This window comes from Tursiops truncatus, chromosome 5 (genome assembly GCF_011762595.2).
Source record: "Tursiops truncatus isolate mTurTru1 chromosome 5, mTurTru1.mat.Y, whole genome shotgun sequence".
NCBI classification, from domain to species: Eukaryota; Metazoa; Chordata; class Mammalia; order Artiodactyla; family Delphinidae; genus Tursiops; species Tursiops truncatus.
Genome location: NC_047038.1, coordinates 121,514,691 through 121,536,866, shown reverse-complemented (window position 1 = coordinate 121,536,866; position 22,176 = coordinate 121,514,691). Strand labels below are relative to the sequence as shown.

Sequence of the window (22,176 nt, the reverse complement as noted above, 5' to 3'; positions counted from 1 at the left end):
AAGATTGATAAAAATTTTCAAGAAATATAGCAAGAAAATGAGCATAGTTTAATCAGCATAGATACTAAAGAAAAAATGACAGAAAATAGAGCAGCTATATTCAACAGGTAATAAAAGAATGAAAGTGAGGACTCAAAACTTGTGAGAATCTTGTACAACTAAGGACAATGTACACTATGCAGATTTATGGTGATAATTAGTACAGTTTAAAAGCTTGCTAACCTGGACTAATAATATATTTTTAAAACCAGAAACAATGTTTCTTTTGAGTCCTTCATGTATTAAAATGCAACTGGAATCAAAAGTCATTTATTTGTGTTGGGTATTAAAGCACAAAAGAGGTGAGTCAAATGCAGACCTTACCCTTAAAAAGCAACAACCTACTGAAGCATTAAGAAAAGTACTAAAATAATTTTAAACATGGAAAAATATCTGAAGTGCTAAAAAATGCCCAGAGGGTCAAAAAGAGAAGTTCTCAACCACACTGAGGTGATTAGAAAAAGCTTCATGAATGATGTTAAAACTCTGGGTGTTAATTTAGTGACTGATGGTTTGAATTTGCTACCCCAAAGCAAAAACAAACAAAGAAAACAACACAAGGACCATAACAGAAATCCTTAAAAGGAAGCCAAGTTTTGAGAAACCCAGGACAGCAGTTGAAATGTTCCAAATCAGGGTAAGCAACCAAAGAACAAGATACAGATTTCAATCAAAACACACATATAAGCACACAGAAACCAAGCCACAGATTATATACAGTGAATAGTGAAAACAACCAGAGAATGTTCTACCAAGCAGCAGGAAAATATGTCCTAGAAACTGGAGAAAAGTCAATGAAAACAAACACATTTAGGAATGAGAAGATGGAATTAGCACAAAAAACATTAAATATCTATTATAAATATTCTTCATATGTTCAATAAGGTAGAAGAAAGATGAACATGATGAGGAGATAAAGATATAAAAAAGACCCAAATCAAACTTCTGAAATGAAAAGTATACTGAATGGGATTAACAACTAATTTTATATGGGTTAATAAAAGACATTTTTTTCTCAATTCTTAATCACTTTAAAAAAAAATTGACTGTTTTAATCAAAAATAATTTCAATTCATTGTGGCATTACAGCATATGTAGAAATAAAATATATGGCCACAATAGCACAAAGAATGAGATGGGGAAAACAGAAGCACACTGTTGTATGGCTCATATACTACACATGAAGTGGTACAATATTATTTGAAGGTAGATTGTGATAAGTTAGAGATGTATATTGTAAACCCTAGAGCAACCACTAAGTAATAAAAGAAAGAGGTACAGCTAGTAAACCAATAGTGGAGATAAAAACAGAACCATTTTTGTAAAAACTCAAATCATTCAACTATGTCAGCGAAAGAAGAGAAAAACAAAGAACAGATGAGATAAATACATAACAAATAGCAAGAGATTAAATTTAAACACAACAATATTGATAGTGAAATTAAATGGAAAAGTTCTAAATGCCCCAACTAAAAGAGATTGTCAGATTAGATAAAAAAGCAAGACCCAACTTTATGGTGTCTATAGGAAACACTCTTAAAACATAAAGACACAGAGGTTAAAAATAAAAGGATGAAAGAAGATATACCACGCATCCACGTATCAAAGAAAGCCGGAGTGACTAAATTAAAATCAGACAAAGCAGATTTTAGAACAAAGAATACCAGGAATAAGAGAGACATTTCATTATGTTAAAGGGGTCATTTCATCAATATGGTTTAATAATCCATAAAGAAAAGCAAGGAATTAATTGCCATAAAAATTAGAATAGTCCTTACCTGTAGGGGAGAGGGAAAGGGTTATGGTTGGAAAAGACAATTTTGCAATGTTATATTTCTTTACTTGAGTATTCACTTTTTAAGTTATTTAAATTTTATGCAATTTTCTGCATCAGTATTTCATCTCACAATTAAAGGTATATTTTTTAAAATTTATGTTAATTTAGGTAATGTGAGATAGATATGAAAACTAAGAAAGCTAAGCTCAGGCTAGTTCTGAGGCAGCTGTCATCAGAACATGGCAGAGATTCTAACTGAATCTATTTAAAGAAACATAAAATGAATTGCAAAATACTGAAATTCATATAAAAATGGGGGAAAAAAACCCCTACACAATAGCCCCATGTGTTCAAGAAAGCCAGTACTCATAAAATCTTCATTGAAGTTTCCCAATATTAATCACAAAAGAATCTTTCATCAATAGGTTAAAAGTTTGTATGAAATATTGAGCTCAAGTAAAACCACAAGAAAATTTAAATGTTTATACTAATAAGCTCCGTAAGAGAAGGGACTTTTCTGTTTTATTCATAACTATATGCCTACTGTGTACAGTTAGGGTGACAAACTGTCTTAGTTTGCCCAGGACACAGGACTTGTAGTACTAAAGTCAGGACATTCCCAGATAAACCAGGATGGTTGGTCTCCCTGTCATACTGTCATGCATATTAAACAATAAATATAGAATTAATAGGTGATATTCTAAACTACACCTTTAGTCATTCATTCAGCAATACTGAATGCTTTATTACATGTCAGAAAGAGGCAGCTAGGGTACAATAATGAATAAGCTAAAACCCTTGCCTCAAATGGGGGGAAGCCAAACAAATAAACAAACAATTACATTACTAACAGTGCTGCTAATAATTAAGATACAAAATATAGGAGAAGACGATTCTGGCACATTAGGGTTGGTGGAGTGAAAAATTTAAAGTTTGATTTGGGACATATGACTATACTGACATGTTAAGTTCCAACAATAAATGATAAATCAAACTGTCAGGTAGAAAGAAGAAATGAATATAGGAGAAGATAAGATTCGAGAAGAACGAAGTAAGTTCAATTTGAGATATATTAAGTTTGTGGCACCAACAGCAGAAATCAGATTGGCATGAAGCAATAAAAGTCAGTCTATTTTTTGAGAAAGAAGGTGGGAGGCGTGGGATAAAGGACAAGTTCTGCAGCCACAACAACTGTACAAAGCAAGCAGGGCATTCTTCACATAAAAGCAATAGCTAGATCTTTGAAACATACTCATCTTCAGGGACATCAACATTTATATAGCAATCACATATATATTTTATTTAAACTTAAATATAGAATTCCCTGAAATGGTCTCCCTAAATTCTGAATGGCTAATAAGATAAAACCATTATTGCCAGCATAAGCACATAGGCAGGAGTACAAGACCATGGACAGCTCATGCTTCTGTGGCAGATAAAACTAACTGCTTTCCCATCAAAGAAGAAATTTAGCAAAGAATATATTAAGAACCACTGTCACCCAGCCTAGATAACTAACATAGAACCAGGACAGATAACTAATATATGCTAACATGGGGTACCATTTGTTATTTAAATCAAGCTCAAAAAGCAATGAAATACTCCTTAGCACAATAATGCCAGGAGCAGTCACATTATTAAAAGGACTATGTTTTTATCATATCTTACTAGGCTGGTCGTTTATGGGAAAGCTTTGCTTTAATGAGATAAGATTTGCTTGCTTCTCAGATAATTTGCAAGAAAATCAGGAGCAGCTGTCACTAATCTGGAATCAGACTATCCATTATCTCTCCCACTCATGAAATCAGAGCAGCTGAGTCCTATTCCTTTCCGGCTGCAGATCCTGGGTAGAAATCCCTGATCAACTGGACAAAAGTCAAGGCAATGAAGTTTGAAAATTAATGTGGAAAGAATTTTCTGAGGAAAATATGAAGACAACACACTGGAGGACTGACCAAGCAGCCTACAGTAAGAGGAAAATGGTAATTAGAATAGAAAGGTTGAGAATAAAGAGTATCTGCACCTTTCTTTTGAAGTTCTAAGACTAAGATCTTCTCCTCTTGTGTAATTCAAGGTAACAAGTAAATTACATAAAGTCCCAACATCGCTTTTCCTACATCATACTCTACAAAATTTCCCTGACCCTTAAATAAGTGTGTATACTTCTGTATAGTCCAGTGTTGCTGACCTCAAAGAGGTGTAAAGCAGAATGTACATAGGAAAGAGGTAACAGCTACTTTTAAATTATCTTGCCAGGGAATCCTGTAGAGAAATGACTAAAGAAACACCTATAACCTCTATTGATTATCATTATTACCATGTCAGTGCTGAGTATTACTAAAACAGGGTTCTATAGGATGCAGCTGCTCAAAGTTCCCAAATATGGAATTTCCTAGTTTCCTTCATAGGTCAACAAGGCACAATTCTATAAAACAGTAAAAGAAGGGCCTTGCAAACCCCAGTTACTGATCTCTAAGCAAAGTTCACACAAGTCAAATTATGAGTTTTTAATTCTGCTATATGTAACTCATAAGATTTTTTTAAACTTTCTTTCAAGAATTATTGTTTATTTCTTTTACATACGTGTTAAGGTACTGAGCTAAAAACTGAGACTAACACAGTTGAGATCTTGGTTATTGCCCTCAATAATCTCACATTTTAATGTGGCGGCCAGATAAGTTAACAGATAATAACAATATAGTATCAAGGTGCTTTGAGTCATTAGGAGTCAAAGAAGAAAGACCTGAGACAGAGTGGAGCCAAAAAACAACTTCACTTTACCCAAGTCTCAAAGAATAAGTAGGAATTAGCCAAGTAAGGAAAGAAAAGAGAGATACTCAGCAAAGGTAGCAGCAGGTACAAAGGCATGGAGGTGAATGAACATGAATTTATAGACAATGCAAAGTTGGAATTGCTGATATGTAGGTTAAGTGCTGGTGGAGGTGTGGTGCCTGGAAGGATCAGGTTAAGTGAGAGACCAGGTTAGGGATCATGAAGAATCTCATGCAGCATGTTAAGGAGTTCAGATTTTAACCTTAGTGTTAAAAGGAATTTTTTAAACAAATAACATAATTATATCTTAGGAAGATTACATTAGCCATAAGACAGAAGTTGTTAGAGGCTGAAACAGAGAAACCAGTAATATTTTATTGGTTAATTTCAGAATAAAAATAAGAAATCCCAAACTAAGTCAAGGGCAGTTAAATGAAGAAAGGGAACCCGTTTGAGAGAGAATGAGAAGAGAAAATCAATAAGTTCTAATGATCAATGGGAGTGACCAGTCAGAGGAAAAAAAAAGGAGTCTAAAATAATTCCAAAGCTAAAAGTTTATAAGCAACTGACAGGGCATTTTTTTTCAAAGGGGTCTGTGATGGTAGGGAAAATGATAAGTTCAGACACCTGGAATTTCAGATGCCAGAGACCACCCAGGGACAGATGTCCAAAAGAAGTAATTGGCAATGCAAAGGCCTGATGATCAGGAGAAAGCTCATCTTAGAGATATGAATCACCTGTATCTCTAAAGACTGTTAGGGAGTCATGAGAATCAGAATATAGATAGCAGTTGAAGCTATGGATTTGAATGAAAAAGTAAACATGAGAAAAGCAACAAGCAAAGGATGGGAAGTACAGTGTATAAACATTTAAAAGGTATTTAGAAAAATAAAAACCTTTAAAGAAGACTATGGAGGGTTGGTTGAAGAGTGGAAAAATGATACCAGATTCAGCATTTAACAAATGTTTACTAGGTCCCAACCATGTATCAGGCACTGTTCCAAGACAATCGTTGGAAAAAGAACCAGGAAAAAATGATGTTACAGACACCAAGAGAAGAAATATCTCTAAAAAGACAATGGTCGGTTGTGTCAAAATAAAATAATGATTGAAAAGTATCATAAGTGTTAGCATTTTCGGTGGTCGTCGGTGGCTAATAAATTGGTAGGGAGTTAATGCTTATAAGGACTCAGCTGCATTAAATAAAGACACATAATAAGCTCCAAGAACACTGATATCAATAGCAGAAGCTGAAAAGCAGTAAAATTCAAGATTAAAACAATGACAAATGACAAATTTGTACTCCAAAGAAACTTAAATCAACCGAATACCCTAATCTCCTCAAACATGTTAACAAAATAGTGGATCTTGGCATTTGTTTAAAAATACAGGAACAGTGTGACAATAGGGAAAATGCAGGCTAACAAGGGAAAAAGTGTAATTTGGATGGTATTAAGCCCCACAAAAATCATCAGATTAGAAAAAGCAGAAAGCAAATTAGAAGTATTTATTAAAAGTCACCCCCAGCCACTAAAATTGCTAACAAATGAGAGCAAATAATTACTTAAATTATCCATTCCCACCCCACCTCTCAAAGAGTACAGCTTTTCTTTACACAATGTGGGATAAACAGGCTCTCGTTAAGTATATTGAAAAAGATGGGTATGGTAAGATAGGAAGCATCTACCTGAAAAAATACATGGGACTATCTTTAAAAGGTATTCCAAAACAGAAATATAAAAGTTATATCTCAGTAAATTAACGTTTCTCTGGTTAGTTAGGAAAGGTGTGTGAGGCAGGCAGGATTACAAAGAAAAGAGACAGAAAGCGGTAAGAAGTACACAGGAGATTTGGAGACTCACATAGTAAACGGGGCCAGGAAATAAAAATCCTAGATCTAATCTGTACCATTTAAAGTATGATGTGGACAGCCACTGTAAAATCAAGTCTTCGCCACACGCTTACTGGCCTTGTGAAATGCGACAAATTATTTTACCAGTTATCATCTGTAAAATAAGGATAGTATTTTCCCTGCCTACTTCATGTGTTATACTTATGAATTGGTACTACAGTGTTTTAACTCAGGCGCTCAGAAGCGGAGCAGGCTGAAAGTGAGGCGCCTGTTACAGAAGGCTTGCCTTTCTCTACACCTTACCTGTTGCCTGCTGCTTCAGGAAAGGTACCTGGTAGGATCCAGGACCCACATGATCCTCAGTGCTGCCAGCTTCAGCCAATCTAAGCACACGGGGAGCCCGAGCATACATAATGGAGTGGGGGGAAGGGTGGGCGGCTGCAAAGGGATTAAAAACAGGGAGGCTAGAAGAGATGTGGAGCAAAAAGAAGCCGTCAACAATTTCAGGAGGCCTGGGAAAAACTTCTGTAAATGGAGGTGCTAGCGCAGGGGCTATCGCCCCACCTGCTCATTGGTGTCAGAATACTCCCAGGTCGATTTCTAGCCGCGTAGAAAACTGAAAAGGAGCATGAGCACAGAGATGTCTTCCCGCAGGTTCATCCCTTCACCAACCGAGAGCGGAAGCGCTCCTCCAAGGAAGGAGGTTAAATAGTAGGCGCCCACCCCTCCGCTTCCGGAGCTGGCTCCGCCCGTTTCTTTCCACCCGGAAGTCTCTGGGAGAGAGGTTCAAGCGCTTTTCCCTGGCCGAGCCCTGGGAGCATGCGCACCGAGCTGCACGCCTTCCCCACTCGCTCCGCCCCGCGCTCTCGGCGTCCTCAAGCAGAGGGCGGGGCCGAGGCCAGCTGCTCCTTTTATCGCGTTGCATCGCGATTCAGAAAAGCTCTAGAAAACGCTTTGGAAGGCGTTAGGGGTAATTTGACCATGGTCCATTTCCCCTTTAAGTCAGGGCGGCTGGGAAGAGACTAGCAACTACTGTGAGAGAAAAGCCTAAGTGCAAAGGGAAATGCTTCCGCAGCCTCATCCCCAACTCCTACCACGACTATACTCGCACCCCAGGGGGAAAGCACTCTGACTTTATCCCATAGATAGTCCAAAGGGTGCTAAGAGAAACCCAGAAGGTGGTGGTGACAAGAAACAGAGAACCGGGGGAAGGAGACGAAAAACTCACCAACCGAAGCAATGCAAATCCAGGTAACTGAAAGCTGCTCTTGTTGTCAGATACCAGGCAACGGCAGCATTGATTTATTACATTGTGTATAAGTAGAGCAAAGACCTTGAAAAAGCCCAGTCCACCCCACTAAACCAAGGAGTCTCTTAACCTTAGGCGAAAGAAACCAGGATTCTTCAAAGGCCTTAAGGAGTCTATGTCAGAATCCACCTAAAAGTTGTCTCAGGATATTTTTGTTTTTTCCCAGCAAGGAGTCCATCCAGATTCTAACCATTCTAAAGGCTTAAACGAATCCTATCCTATCTTGACCATGCCTTACCCCCAAATGAGCTACAGTACTTTAATGTGTTCCTACTACAAATTTGTACTTATTTATACTCTGGAGGATACGATTCAGTACTCAATTCTGTGGGTCATTTATTGTGGCTTAATTGTTCCATATATGTTAGAATGCTCTCCATACAAGCCTTACCTGCCTCTCAAGAATGTATCTGTCGTACGTTTTTTCCTACCCAGTAGCTTCCTGAATAATCATTTAGTCACTTAAAAAACGCTTACTGGCATATGCCGTAGGTTCAGTATCCTGCTAAGTTATGGGGATACAAAGATATAAGAAAGTCTTCATCCTCAAGGGTTCTATATCTAATGGAAAAAGAGACGTGTGTAATTCATAACAAGAGATGACAAGAGAGATGAATAAAATGATAAGAAAAATATTACAGTACTTTGGATACCTCCTCTTCCTACTAAGAAACTAGATACGCAACTATATGGGGACCCCAAAAAGCAAATTCAGATGCCAGCCATTTTGCTGTAGGCACTGGTGAAGGCTCTCACATCCTCCTTCTGGCTTTTCACATCTGCAACAGTCTAGATTACTCTTTCCTGGGGTAGAGTTGGCTTTGAGACTGGAAATGGAAGTGGTAAAGCAGGCTTTATATGCTTTCTGTCTGATCTGATTTTTGTCCACTGGACTTAACCTAACTTAGACAAAAGGAGCTCTTCATAGGTGTATCCTAGTTTATTTACAGATCTCTAAAGGGGAGTTTGTAGCCTTAAGACCTAGGTATCACCTAGAAATGTAGAATTTCTTTATGTTGCCTGACTCCTCAGTCCATGTTCTTTCCTCAGCGACCTCACAGAGAGGGGTAGCTGATCAATGGCAGGACTCCAGCGTTTCTGGGCCTTGTGGCCAGATCCCATCTAAATATCACACCACTGAGGTACAACCTCTACATTCTTTGATTTTGTAACACTTCGTCTCTAAGGATTCTGTGTTCCTTGCAAAAGGCTTTTCTTTGAAAAGTTTTTAGTGTGAAAATCCTTCCTCTATTTCCTTGAATTACTGTGGCCGTTCTTCTGTTTACCCTTCCCAGCTATTATTTCCCTCTTATGGTTCAGTAACCAGAATGGTACACAGTATTTAAGAATTGGAAAATATTTTTAAATGAGAACAGCAACCTTTTTAATTATCTCTCAGTGTGGTAAATATTTCTTAAATAGTTTAGAATGAGTGTACTGCTAAAAAAAATTAAAATGTTAACACAGTATTATAATTATTTATGAATACAAAATAAAGAATTTGGTTCAGCATTTCTCAGTTCCTGCAAAATAGTTTTAATGTTAATCAACCACACTGTACAACCATTTCCATAGTATTAGTAAGAGATGGAAACTGTGTTTGAACTCAGGTTTATTTGACTGCAAAATTTGGGTTCTTTCCGTTTCTCTGTGCTGGCTCCCACAAGAATAAACTTTAAAAATAAAGCTTGAGGGGTGCGAATTTGCTTTAAGTAGAATTAAATACCTTATAAATATTATAAAACTGAATTGTTTTTGAAACTAATTTCTACAACCCATTATGACTTACTGGTTTTCCATTGTTTTGCTTTTTGTAAAAAAAAAAAAAAAAAAAAATCAAGCAATGGTAATAAATCATTTGGCATTTATCAAAATCAAATGAATATACTTTGTCAGTGTTATTAGAGGTCACGTTGTAAAGTGATATGCACTCAAGTTCAAATGGTAAAATTTTTCATTTATATGATTTGAAGCTTACAAAATATATTTTATGTTCATTACTTTGTTTAATATAAATTTATGTTTCTTTAAACTGCAGATTTGATATTCTGAAATCATGAAATGTGTTTTTTTAATTTATTTTTTATTGAAGTATACTTGATTTACAATGTTGTGTTAATTTCTGCTCTACAGCAAAGTGACTCAGTTACACATATATACATTCTTTTTTATATTTTTTCCATTATGGTTCATCTCAGGATATACGATAGGACCTTGTTGTTTATCCATTCTGTATGTAATAGTTTGCATCTACTAGCCCCAAACTCCCAGTCCATCCCTCCCCTAATCCCCTCCTCTTGGCAACCACAGGTCTGTTCTCTATATCTGTGAGTCTGCTCCTGTTTCATAGATAGGTTCCTTTGTTCCGTATTTTAGATTCCACATATAAATGACATCATATGTCTTTCTCTTTCTGACTTACTTCACTTAGTATGGTAAGCTCTAGTTGCATCCATGTTGCTGCAAATGGCATTATTTTGTTATTTTTTATGGCTGAGTAGTAGTCCATTGTATATATGTACCACATCTTCTTTATCCATTCATCTCAATGGACATTTAGGTTGTTTCCATGTCTTGGCTACTGTGAATAGTGCTGCTGTGAACACTGGGGTGCATGTATCTTTTTGAATTATAGTTTTGTCCATATATATGCCCAGGAGTGAGATTGCTGGATCATATGATACTTCTATTTTTAGTTTTCTGAGGAACCTCCATACTGTTTTCCATAGTGGCTGCACCAACTTACATTTCCACCAACAGTGTAGGAAGGTTCCCTTTTCTCCATACCTTCTCCAGCATTTGTTATTTGTAGACATTTTAATGATAGCCATTCTGACTGGTGTGAGGTGGTACCTCATTGTAATTTTGATTTTCATTTCATGAAGTGTATTTTTTAAATTATACCATATTACCCAATGACCACCTGAGGTTTTATCACTGACATTCGTTGAGCACCTACTATGTGCTAGCACTGTGTGAAGCACTTTACATCAATAATCTAAATCATTTCTCACATAACCCGTGAGGTAGGCTCTATTAATATGTCTGCTCTATTAATATGTCTACTCTATTAATATGATGAGGCTTAGAGCCATTAAATTTCTTATTCAATGTCACATAGTTAATGAATGATGGAGCTGAATTTAATGCTAGTCAGTTTGACTCTAGAACCTGTTTTCATAGCCATTATTTGGAAAATGCCCCCAACTGGGCTCTACTCCCACACCAAATAATCAATAGTTTTTTTTATCAACTCTTATTTGAGTGTGGCTGCATGTTTATTTATTTCTAAAAAAGAAAATCTAGAAGTATCTTTCAGAGGTGACGTGGTGGCTCCTTGATGGCAGGAAACTAGGATGCTGTATTGTGCTGCTCCATATCTTGATGTGCAGTTCCCATTCTTTTTGTTTTTTTTTTTTTTTTTTGCGGTATGCGGGTCTCTCACTGTTGTGGCCTCTCCCGTTGCGGAGCACAGGCTCCAGATGCGCAGGCTCAGTGGCCATGGCTCACAGGCCCAGCCGCTCTGCGGCACGTGGGATCTTCCCGGACCGGGGCACGAACCCATGTCCCCTGCATCTGCAGGCGGACTCTCAACCACTGCGCCACCAGGGAAGCCCCCAGTTCCCATTCTTGAGATCTCTTCTGATCCAAAAATTATCTGCTGGAGCTCCAGCCATTATTAGGAGCAGGAAGGGAAAATAGAAGTATGCCCCCCCTCCTTTTCAAGGAGACTTCCTGGATGTAACACAGAAAATGTATGATTGCATTTCATTGGCCCAAACTATGTAAATAGGCACTTCTAGCTATAAAGGAGACTAGGCAATATAGCCCCTTTCTAGGTACCAGTTTCTGTTACTGAAGAGAAGGGAATCATTGTAAAGAAGAACACCTCTCAGTTTCATCCACAATCATCCTGTTGAAAAGCTTTCCCCTCCTTTGGTGTCCAAGGTACCCTACCCTCCAGATTCTCATTATACTTTCTTTTGACAGCACCTACTGTCTTCTCGATTGTTGTCTCACATTTTTCTTTTTTCTCCCATCCTCTTCTCTCTTTCTCCCTTGGTAATTTTATTCATTCTCATAAATCCTATATCCTCTTTGAGCTTCATGCATTTCCAAGTGTCTGCTTCACACTTAAATATAAGTGAACCACCAACATTTCAAATTAAATATTCCCAAACCTTAATTCATTTTCTCTGGAAAGCCTGATCATCCTCCTAATCTCCTGTTTCTGTTCAGAAGAGCAACATCCTCTCATACATTACGCTTGAAACATCTTAGACTACTTCTACTTCTTGTGCTCCCACATCCAAGTTCTGTTGTTTCCACCTCTGGGATCTTTCTGCAATCCACCCTCTCACCCCATCTCACCCCTGTAATTTTGTTGATTTGGTCTATTGTAATGTCTCAACTGGAATTCCTTTTCCAGTCTCTCTATTACAATTTATCTCACATAGTGCAGTTGGGTTAATCTTCTAAGTATGATTTTGAGAATGCCACTCTCCTGCTCAGGAGTCTCCTATTGTTTACTGAATAAGTTTGGCTTTGGGTGTTTCAAACAACCCAATATACCTTTCAATTCTTATGTCTTCCACTACTACCCATTCACACAAGTTACATATTGGTCACCTTGCCCTTTCCATCTCTGTGCTTTTGCTCAAGAATTTATCTCTGTCTGGAAATGCCCTCTCTTCAGTTGTTATCTATGAATGCTAAGCTCTTGAGAGCTTAATTCTTCACAACATTTAGCATAGCACACTTTAAAGAGTACATTTTAAATGTTTGCTGAATTAATGTTTAAAAGGATAGTAAGATATAAAATGAAACACCAGCCAAACACTATGTATGTATCTCTATGTATAGTATCATGTCATCTGCAAACAGTGACAGTTTTACTTCTTCTTTTGCAATTTGGATTCCTTTCATTTCTCTTTCTTCTCTGATTGCTGTGGCTGAGACTTCCAGTACTGTGTTGAAGAAAAGTGGCAAGATTGGGCATCCTTGTCTTTTTTTTTTTTTTTTCTTTTGGTTTTCAGCACAATTTTATATCTTGTCAGAACAAAGAACATACATCAAATATGACAGGGGTACATTCCTTTAAGGTTTCAACAGAGATGTAGTTACAGTTTAGCAGGTACACAGTGAGCCAGCATGACCCTGTCATCTGGGAAGGGAACTTTATCTTCGAAACAATACTAGCCTTAGCATGATAGAAAAGGAGGCATTACTCCTCTTCAAAGTGGACATTCCTTAATGGTTAAAGCTGAAAAATATTGTCTGTTTGACAGCCCATAAAGTTCAGGACAAAGCATGTATAAGCCAGAATGGCTTCCCCATACGTGAATATGAAAAAATGTTTTTTCCATTAATGTTAAAATAGTTCCTTTTCAATTCCTATTTTATTGAGTCATCATCAAAACGTACTGGATTTTGTCAAGAGGTTATTCTGCATTAGTTGAGATGATCATGTGGTTGTTCACCTTCACTCTGTTTATGTGTATATTATATTGATTAATTTCCTTATGTTGACCCACCATTGCATTCCTGGAATTAATCTGACTTGTTCCTGCTAATATGCTGTCAGGTTAGGTTTCCCAGTATTTTACTGAGTAGTTTTATGGGTATAGTCAAATAAGATTTTTTTTAAATTTATTTTGTCTGCCCCGGGTCTTAGTTGCGGCACCCAGGATCCTCATTGCAACATGCAGGATCTTTAGTTGTGGCATGTGGGATATTTTAGTTGTGGCATGCAGTCTCATAGTTGCAGCATGTAGGATTCTTAGTTGTGGCATGTGGACTTCTTAGTTGCGGCATGCAGACTCTTAGTTGCAGCATGCGATCTCTTATTTTCAGCATGCATGTGGGATCTAGTTCCCTGACCAGGGATCACACCTGGGCCCCCTGCATTGGGAGCATGGAGTCTTATCCACTGGACCACCAGGAAAGTCCCTCGGATAATATATTGATTTGCAGTTTCCGTGTGGTATTTTTACCTGGCCTTGGTATCAGGATAATGCAGGTCACAAAGAATGACAAAGGATGCTGTTAGTTAATTTTATATGGCAGCATGGCTAAGCCATAGCACCTAGACATTTGGGCAAACACTAATCTAAATGTGAAGTGAAGGTATATTTTAGATTAGCATTTAACTAATCAAAGTACAGATTACTATCCATAATGTAAGTGGGTTTCATCCAGTCAGTTGAAACCTTAACAAAAAACAGAGGACTTCCCAAGGAAGAGAAGCTCTACCTCCACACTGCCTTACAACTCTAGCTGCAACATGAACTTTTTCATGGATTTCCATCATGGGCATCCTTGTCTTCTTACTGATCTTAGAGGAAATACTTTCAGCTTTTCACCATTGAGTATGTTGTTAGCTGTGGGTTTGTCATATGATATCTTTACCATGTTGGGGTATGTTCCCCCTATGCCCACTTTCTGGAAAGTTTTTATTATAAACGGATGCTGGATTTTGTTGAAAGCTTTTCTGCAACTATTGAGATGATCATATATTTTATTCTTCAATTTCTTAATGTGGTATATCACATTGATTGATTGACTTGTGAATTTTGAAAAATCCGAGCATCCCTGGGATAAATGCCACTTGATCATGGTGTGTGATCCTTATAATGTATTGTTGGATTCAGTTGGCTAATATTTTGTTGAGGATTTTTGCATCTATGTTCATCAGTGATATTGGCCTGTAATTTTCTTTATTTGTGATTGTCTGTTTTTGGTACCTACGTGTTGCTGGCCTCATAGAATGAGTTTGGAAGTGTTCCTTCCTCTGCAATTTTTTGGAATAGTTTCAGAAGGATAGGTGTTAACTCTTCTCTAAATGTTTGATAAAATTCGCTTGTGAGGTCATCTGGTTCTGGAGTTTTGTTTGTTGTGAGTTTTTACATCACAGATTCAATTTCAGTACTTGTAATTGGTCTGTTCATATTTTCTATTTCTTCCTAGTTCAGCCTTGGGAGATGGCACATTTCTAAGAATTCTTCCATTTCTTCTAGTTTGTCTATTTTATTGACATATAGTTGTTCATGGTAGTCTCTTATGATCCTTTGTATTTCTGTAATTTCTTTTTCATTTCTGATTTTATTGATTTGGGCCCTATCTCTTTTGTTCTTGATAAGTCTGGCTAAAGATTTATCAATTTTGTTTATCTTTTCAAAGAACCAACTCTTAGTTTCACTGATCTTTTCTATTGCTTTTCTGTTTCTATTTTATTTGTTTCTGCTCTGATCTTTATTTTTTCTTTCCTTGTACTAACTTTGGGTTTTGTTTGTTCTTCTTTCTCTAGTTGCTTTAAGATTAAGGTTAGGTTATTTATTTGTGATTTTTCTTGTTTCCTAGGGAAGCTTGTGTCACTATAAACTTCCCTCTTATAAATGCTTTTGCTGCATCCCATAGATTTGGGTTGTTGTGTTTTCATTTTCATTTGTCTCTAGGTTTTTTTTATTTCCTCTTTAATTTCTTCAGTGATCCATTGGTTGTTTTTTTAGCAGCATATCATTTAGCCTCCACGGGTTTGTGGTTTTTTGCAGTTTTTTCTTGTAGTTGATTTCTAGTCTCATAGTGTTGTGGTCAGAAAAGATGCTTGATATGATTTCAGTTTTCTTAAATTCAGAGACTTATTTTATGACCTAACGTGATCTATCCTGGAAAATGTTACATGTGTGCTTGAAGAAAGGTGTATTCTGCTGCTTTTGGATGGAATACTCTGTAAATATCAGTTAAGTCCATTTGGTCTAATATGTCAGTTAAGACCAGTGTTTCCTTATTGGTTTTTGGTCTGGATGATCTGTCTGTTGATGTAAGTGGGGTGTTAAAGTCCCCTGCTATTATTGTGTTACTGTCAATTTCTCCCTTTATGTCTGTTAATATTTGCTTTATGTATTAGGTGCTCCTATATTGGGTACATATATATTTACAATTGTGATATTTTCTTCCTGGATTGATCCCTTGATCCTTATGTAATGTTCTTCTTTATCTCTTGTAACAGTCTTTGTTTCAAAGTCTATTTTGTCTGATAAAAGTATTGCTACCCTGGCTTTCTTTTCATTTCCATTTGTGTGGAGTACCTTTTTCTATTCCCTGCCTTTCAGTCTGTGTGTGTCTTTAGACTTGAAATGAGTTTTTTTTTGGTGTGTGTGTGGTACGCGGGCCTCTCACTGTTGTGGCCTCTTCCATTGGCGGAGGACAGGCTCCAGACGTGCAGGCTCAGTGGCCATTGCTCACGGGCCCAGCCGCTCCGCCGCATGTGGGATCTTACCAGACCGGGGCACGAACCCGCGTCCCCTGCATCAGCAGGCGGACTCTCAACCACTGCGCCACCAGGGAAGCCCTGAAATGAGTCTCTTGAAGGCAGCATATATAAGAGTCTTGTTTTTGCATCCATTCACCCACTCTCTGTCTCTTGACTGAACCATTTAGTCAATTTACATTTATGATTATTATTGGTATGTATGTTCTTATTGGTATTTTGTTGTTTTGGGGTTGTTTTGTTAGTTTTTCCTTGTTGTTGTTCCTTTCTTCTTTTGTCCTCTTGTGATTTGATGACTCTCATTAGTATTATGTTTGGATTCCTTTTTCTTTTTTGTGTGTGTATCTATTTTAGATTTTTGGTTTGTAGTTACCATCAGATTTTTATATAGCAATCTGTATGTATACGTGATTGTTTTAAGTTGCTGATCTCTTACTTTCAAATGCATTTTAACAACACTGCATTTGTACTTTCCTCCCCTCATGATTACTGTTTTTGATATCATATTTTACATCTCATTGTTTTTTGTATCCCTTAACTGATAACTCTGAATATACATGATTTTACTGCTTTTGTCTGTTAACCTTCCTACTAGCTTGTGTATTGATAATTTCCTACCTTCACTGTATGTTTGTCTTTATTGAGGAGCTTTTTTCATTTCATAATTTTCATGTTTCTAGTTGTGGCCTTTTCTTTTTCACCTAGAGAATTTCCTTTAACATTTCTTGTAAAGCTGATTTGATGGTGCTGAACTCTTTTAGCTTTTGCTTGTCTGTAAAGCTTTTGGTCTCTCCATCAAGTCTGAATGAGAACCTTACTGGGTAGAGTATTCTTGGTTGTAGGTTTTTCCCTTTCATCACTTGAAATATGTCATGCCGCTCCCTTCTAGTCTGCAGAGTTTCGGCAGAAAAGTCAGCTGATAACCTTATGGGAGTTCCCTTTTATGTTATTGGTTGCTTTTCCCTTGCTGCTTTTAATATTTTCTCTTTATCGTTAATTTTTCCATTTTAATTACAGTGTGTCTTGCTGTGTTCCTCTTTGGGTTAATACCATATGGGACTCTCTATGCTTCCTGGACTTGGATGTCTGTTTCCTTTCCCAGGTTAGGGAAGTTTTCAGCTGTTGTGTCTTCAAATATGTTCTCAGGCCCTTTCTCTCTCACTTCTCCTTCTGAGACCCCTATGTTGTGAACATTAGTACCCTTGATATTATCCCAGAAGTCTCTTAAACTGTCCTCATTTCTTTTCATTCATTTTTTTTGTTTTTTCTGTTCAGTGGAAGTGATTTCCACTACTCTCTCTTCCAACTCGCTAATTTGTTCCTCTGTATCATTTAGCCTACTGTGATTCCTTCTAGTATAGTTTTCATTTCAGTTATTGTATTCTTCATCTCTGTTTGGCTGTTCTTTATATGTTCTAACTGTTTGTTTAAAACCTATAATGTCTCGCTCTGTGTATCCATTCTTCTCCCAAGTTCTTTAGTCATCTTTATGATCAGTACCCTGAACTCCTACTTGGGTAGCTTGCCTATCTGTACTTCACTTAGTTCTTCTTCTCCTAGTTTTAGCTTGTTCCTTTGTCTGGAACATATTCCTCTGTTACCTCATTTTGCCTAAGTTACTATTTTTATTTTTATATATCTCGTAGCCTGCTTATATTTCCCAACCTTGGAGAAATGGCCTTTTGTAGGAGATGAGCTATGTATCCGGCAGCACACTGCCTTCCCATCACCCAAATTATATGTTCTAGGGGTTCTACTTATGAGGGCTGCATGGGTACTTATTTTATGGCAAGTTGACTATGTAGATGATCTGGTAGGCTTGGTTGGCCCCCAGGTCTGGTTGGTCAGGCCATGCCTTGTGTGGAGGCTGCCAGCTGCTGGTTGGTAGAACCAGGTCATGAGGCAGCTGACTCTGCCACCCCAGGAGTCCTGGGATTTATGCTGGTTCACTCATGCCTGGAGTTAGAGTCCAGAAGACTCCAGGGCCATTTCCTGCCCACTGGTGGATAGAGCCAGTTCCTGTGGTTAGTGCCAGCCTACTGGCAGGCAGAGCTGGGTACTAGAGTCTAGTTGCAGGAGCCAGGGGTCACGGAGCTGGTGTTGGATTGCTGGTGAGGTGGCGGGCCTGGTTCCTGACACAGTTAGGTACAGGGTCCTGGGTATCCTGAGGCTTTTGTTGGCCTGCTAAAAGGCAGGACCAAGGCCCAGCTGGTCCCAGGACAGGGTCTGGGCTGCTTTGGGCAGACTGGATTCACAGGCTGTGGTATTGTGATTTTCTTGCATTTGGTGTCTGCCTGCTATCTGGTGAGGCTGGTCCAGAGACTAGTGGTGGCTTCCTGGAGTTCAAGGATTCAGGGACTGGTGCCTGCCCACTGGTGGGTGGCCCTGGGTCATAGCCTCTCTGGTGGGCAGGGCCATGGCCAGAGGTAGCTGTGAGCTCAGGGGTCTTAAGGCACCCTGTCTCCTTTTTTTTTTCAAACATCTTTATTGGAGTATAATTGCTTTACAATGTTGTGTTAGTTTCTGCTGTATAACAAAGTGAATCAGCTCTATGCATACATGCATCCCCATATCCCCTCCCTCTTGCATCTCCCTCCCACCCTCCCTATCCCACCCCTCTAGGTGGTCACAAAGCACTGAGCTGATCTCCCCATGCAATGTGGCTGCTTCCTACTAGCTGTCTGTTTTACATTTAGTAGTGTATATATGTCCATGCCACTCTCTTACTTCTTCCCAGCTCACCCTTCCCCCTCCCCATGTCCTCAAGTCCATTCTCTACATCTGCATCTTTATTCCTGTCCTGCCCCTAGGTTCATCAGAACCATTTTTTCTTTTTTTTTTTTTTTTAAGATTCCATATATATGTGTTTGCATACGGTATTTGTTTTTCTCTGTCTGACTTACTTCACTCTGTATGACAGACTCTAGGTCCATCCACCTCACTACAAATAACTCAATATCGGTTCTTTTTATGGCTGAGTAATATTCCATTGTATACATGCCACATCTTCTTTATCCATTCATCTGTCAATGGACACTTAGGTTGCTTCCATGTCCTGGCTATTGTAAATAGTGCTGCAATGAGCATTGTGGTACATGACTCTTTTTGAATTATGGTTTTCTCAGGGTATATGCCCAGTAGTGGGATTACTGGATCATATGGTAATTCAATTTTTAGTTTTTTAAGGAACCTCCGTACTGTTCTCCATAGTGGCTGTATCAATTTACATTCCCACCGACAGTGCAAGAGGGTTCCCTTTTCTCCATACACTCTCCAGCATTTATTGTTTGTAGATTTTTTGATGATGGCCTTTCTGACTGGTGTGAGGTGATACCTCATTGTGGTTTTCATTTGCATTTCTCTAATGATTAGTGATGTTGAGCATCCTTTCATGTGTTTGTTGGCTATCTGTATGTCTTCTTTGGAGAAATGTCTGTTTAGGTCTTCCACCCATTTTTGGATTGGGTTGTTTTTTTTTTGATATTCAGCTGCATGAGCTGCTTGTATATTTTGGAGATTAATCCTTTGTCAGTTGCTTCATTTGCAAATATTTTCTCCCATCCTGAGGGTTGTCTTTCCATGTTGTTTATGGTTTCCTTTGCTGTGCAAAAGCTTTTAAGTTTCATTAGGTCCCATTTGTTTATTTTTGTTTTTATTTCCATTTCTCTAGGAGATGGGTCAAAAAAGGATCTTGCTACGATTTATGTCATAGAGTGTTCTTTCTATGTGTTCTGTAAGAGTTTTATAGTATCTGGACTTACATTTAGGTCTTTAATACATTTTGAGTTTATTTTTGTGTATGGTGTTAGGAAGTGTTCTAATTTCATTCTTTTACATGGAGCTGTCCAGTTTTCCGCACACCACTTATTGAAGAGGCTGTCTTTTCGCCATTGTATATTCTTGCCTCCTTTATCAAAGATGAGGTGACCGTATGTGAGTGGGTTTATCTCTGGGCTTTCTATCCTGTTCCATTGATCTATACTTCTGTTTTTGTTAAGGCACCCTGTCTTCTGATGGATGGGGCTTTATCCTTGCCCAGTTAGTTGCTTGGCCTGAGGTGTCCCAATGCTGTTGCCTACAGGCTGTTGGTTGGGGCCAGGTCTTGGCACTAGTGAGCTAGAGGGAGGATTCCACAATGGCACTGGCAAACACCAGTGTCCAAGTTGAGACAGAAAAGTTACATATACAGAGAAAGGATCAAAATTAAATCAGAGTGTTCATCTTTAACACTCTAAGGTAGCAGGCAAAGGAAAAACACATGCAGATTACCTTTTTAGAAAAAGTTCAAGGACACCAAAGAAGCCTATACCCAGTAATAATTTTCTCATCTGTCATAGGACATAAGGAAGACATGTGTGGCTATATGAGAATTTAGAAAGTACTATTTTATTATTCACATATGCCAACTGAAGAGACTCATGAAATAGCTCTAACCAAAAAAGAAATGATATATGTGCATAGCCTCAAGGTAGAACACAATAAAAAAGTGAGGAAATAGGGTTGGTCAATGAATGTTTTTTGTAAATATACCACTGATTGTGTTTGAATGTTAATATACAGTAACAGACTGAGCACATATATATAAAATGTGTTCTAAGGAAGGACTCTAACAACTAAGAAGACATAGTAGATAAGAAACTAATAATAATCTGACAAATTATATAGAAAAAACTAGAAATTGGGGAAGGTAAAGTCTCAAAAATCATGGCTGATGGGGAAGAGAAGAAAAGATGAGAATAGAGAAAATGAAAATATTCTAAAAACTTCATCTTACCTTGGAGAGTGACTAAGAGGGAAATAGGATGTCTTAATAAGAAAAAATTATCTTATGTTCAAGAAATAGTAAAGAAATATGTGTCTGATTTGGAGCACAGGAAAGGAAAGATAGCCAATAGTAAAATGAAACTCTTATAGTAAGTCTTCCACATTAACACAAGCAAACAAAATGGAATCATTAATCACCATACAGTACTTTGCAATTTTTCTGGAAATCTAAAACTGTTCTAAGATAAAGAGGTTATTTAAAAAACAGGAATGAATACTGGATAAAAGTCACAGATGTCTTATGTAACCTAAAAAAAGTTAATTCCAATATTATTTAAAATATTCTAAATCATAAAGATACAATCCTCTCATTTTACTTCATGAAACCAGTATGACTTTAATACCAAAAGGTGATCACAGATTCTCCCAAAAAAGAATAATACAGTTGATCTCTATAATAAATATATATGTAAAAATTCTAAAATTCTAATGAAGTAATAGCAAATTTTTTTTTTTTTGGCCACGCCAGGCAGCATGCAGGATCTTAGTTCCCCAACCAGGGATTGAACCTGTGCCCGCTGCATTGGGAGAGGAGTCTTAACCGCTGGACCACCAAGGAAGTCCCTAACAATGCTTTTAAAGGATAATACATTAAGATAAAAAAATGTAAATTCTATGACTGCAAGGGTGATTTCATTTCAAAAACATAATGCTCTACATTGACAAATTATCACAGAAAGTAATATATATTCATATCAACAGTTGCAGAACAAACATTTGATAAAATTAAAGAGCAATTTCTAACAAAAATTCTATATTTAATGGAAATTGAAGGATACTATTTGAATATAATCAAAAATACTTACAAAATTTAGAGACAGAAAAAATACTACCCTAAACAGCAAAAGACTAGAACTACTTCAATTGAAATAAAAAATGGATGCTTCTATAATAATTATTAATAATTATCATTTAATAATAATTAAATATATTAATTATATTGGATACAGTATATATTGTATATATTGGGTACAGTAAAACAAATAGTATCAAATTGAAAAACAAGTCATAAAAATATCTTTTTGCCTATAATGTAATGGGATATCAAAATATCACAGGAAAATGAGTTAAATTACCCTATAATTAATAAGAGGAATAAGTGAAGTGACCAGGTTCAAGTTAAATACGTAAAAACTCATAGTTTTTATCTATCCTAACAAGTTTCTATCTACCCTAAAAAGTAAATTGGTGAAAAATTCCATTAACAATAATGGAATATATACATAAGAATATGTAAAAATTCTATTTGTCATAGAATATGACAAAAATCATGGAATATATACATAGAATTATGCAATAGGAAAGACTTAAAACCTAAATAAAGAAGATACGAG

The 22,176-nt window shown here is 37.2% G+C and overlaps 1 long non-coding RNA gene across 1 annotated transcript in view; it reads left to right on the top strand.

Moving 5' to 3' along the window:
* The first annotated feature begins 7,323 nt into the window (after positions 1–7,323).
* Positions 7,324–22,176, top strand: part of LOC141278824 (uncharacterized) — a 93,452-nt gene continuing 78,599 nt past the window's right edge. Inside the window, exon 1 of the long non-coding RNA XR_012332174.1 lies at positions 7,324–7,691. This is a non-coding gene — a long non-coding RNA (uncharacterized lncRNA). The remainder of the gene's footprint in view (positions 7,692–22,176) is intronic.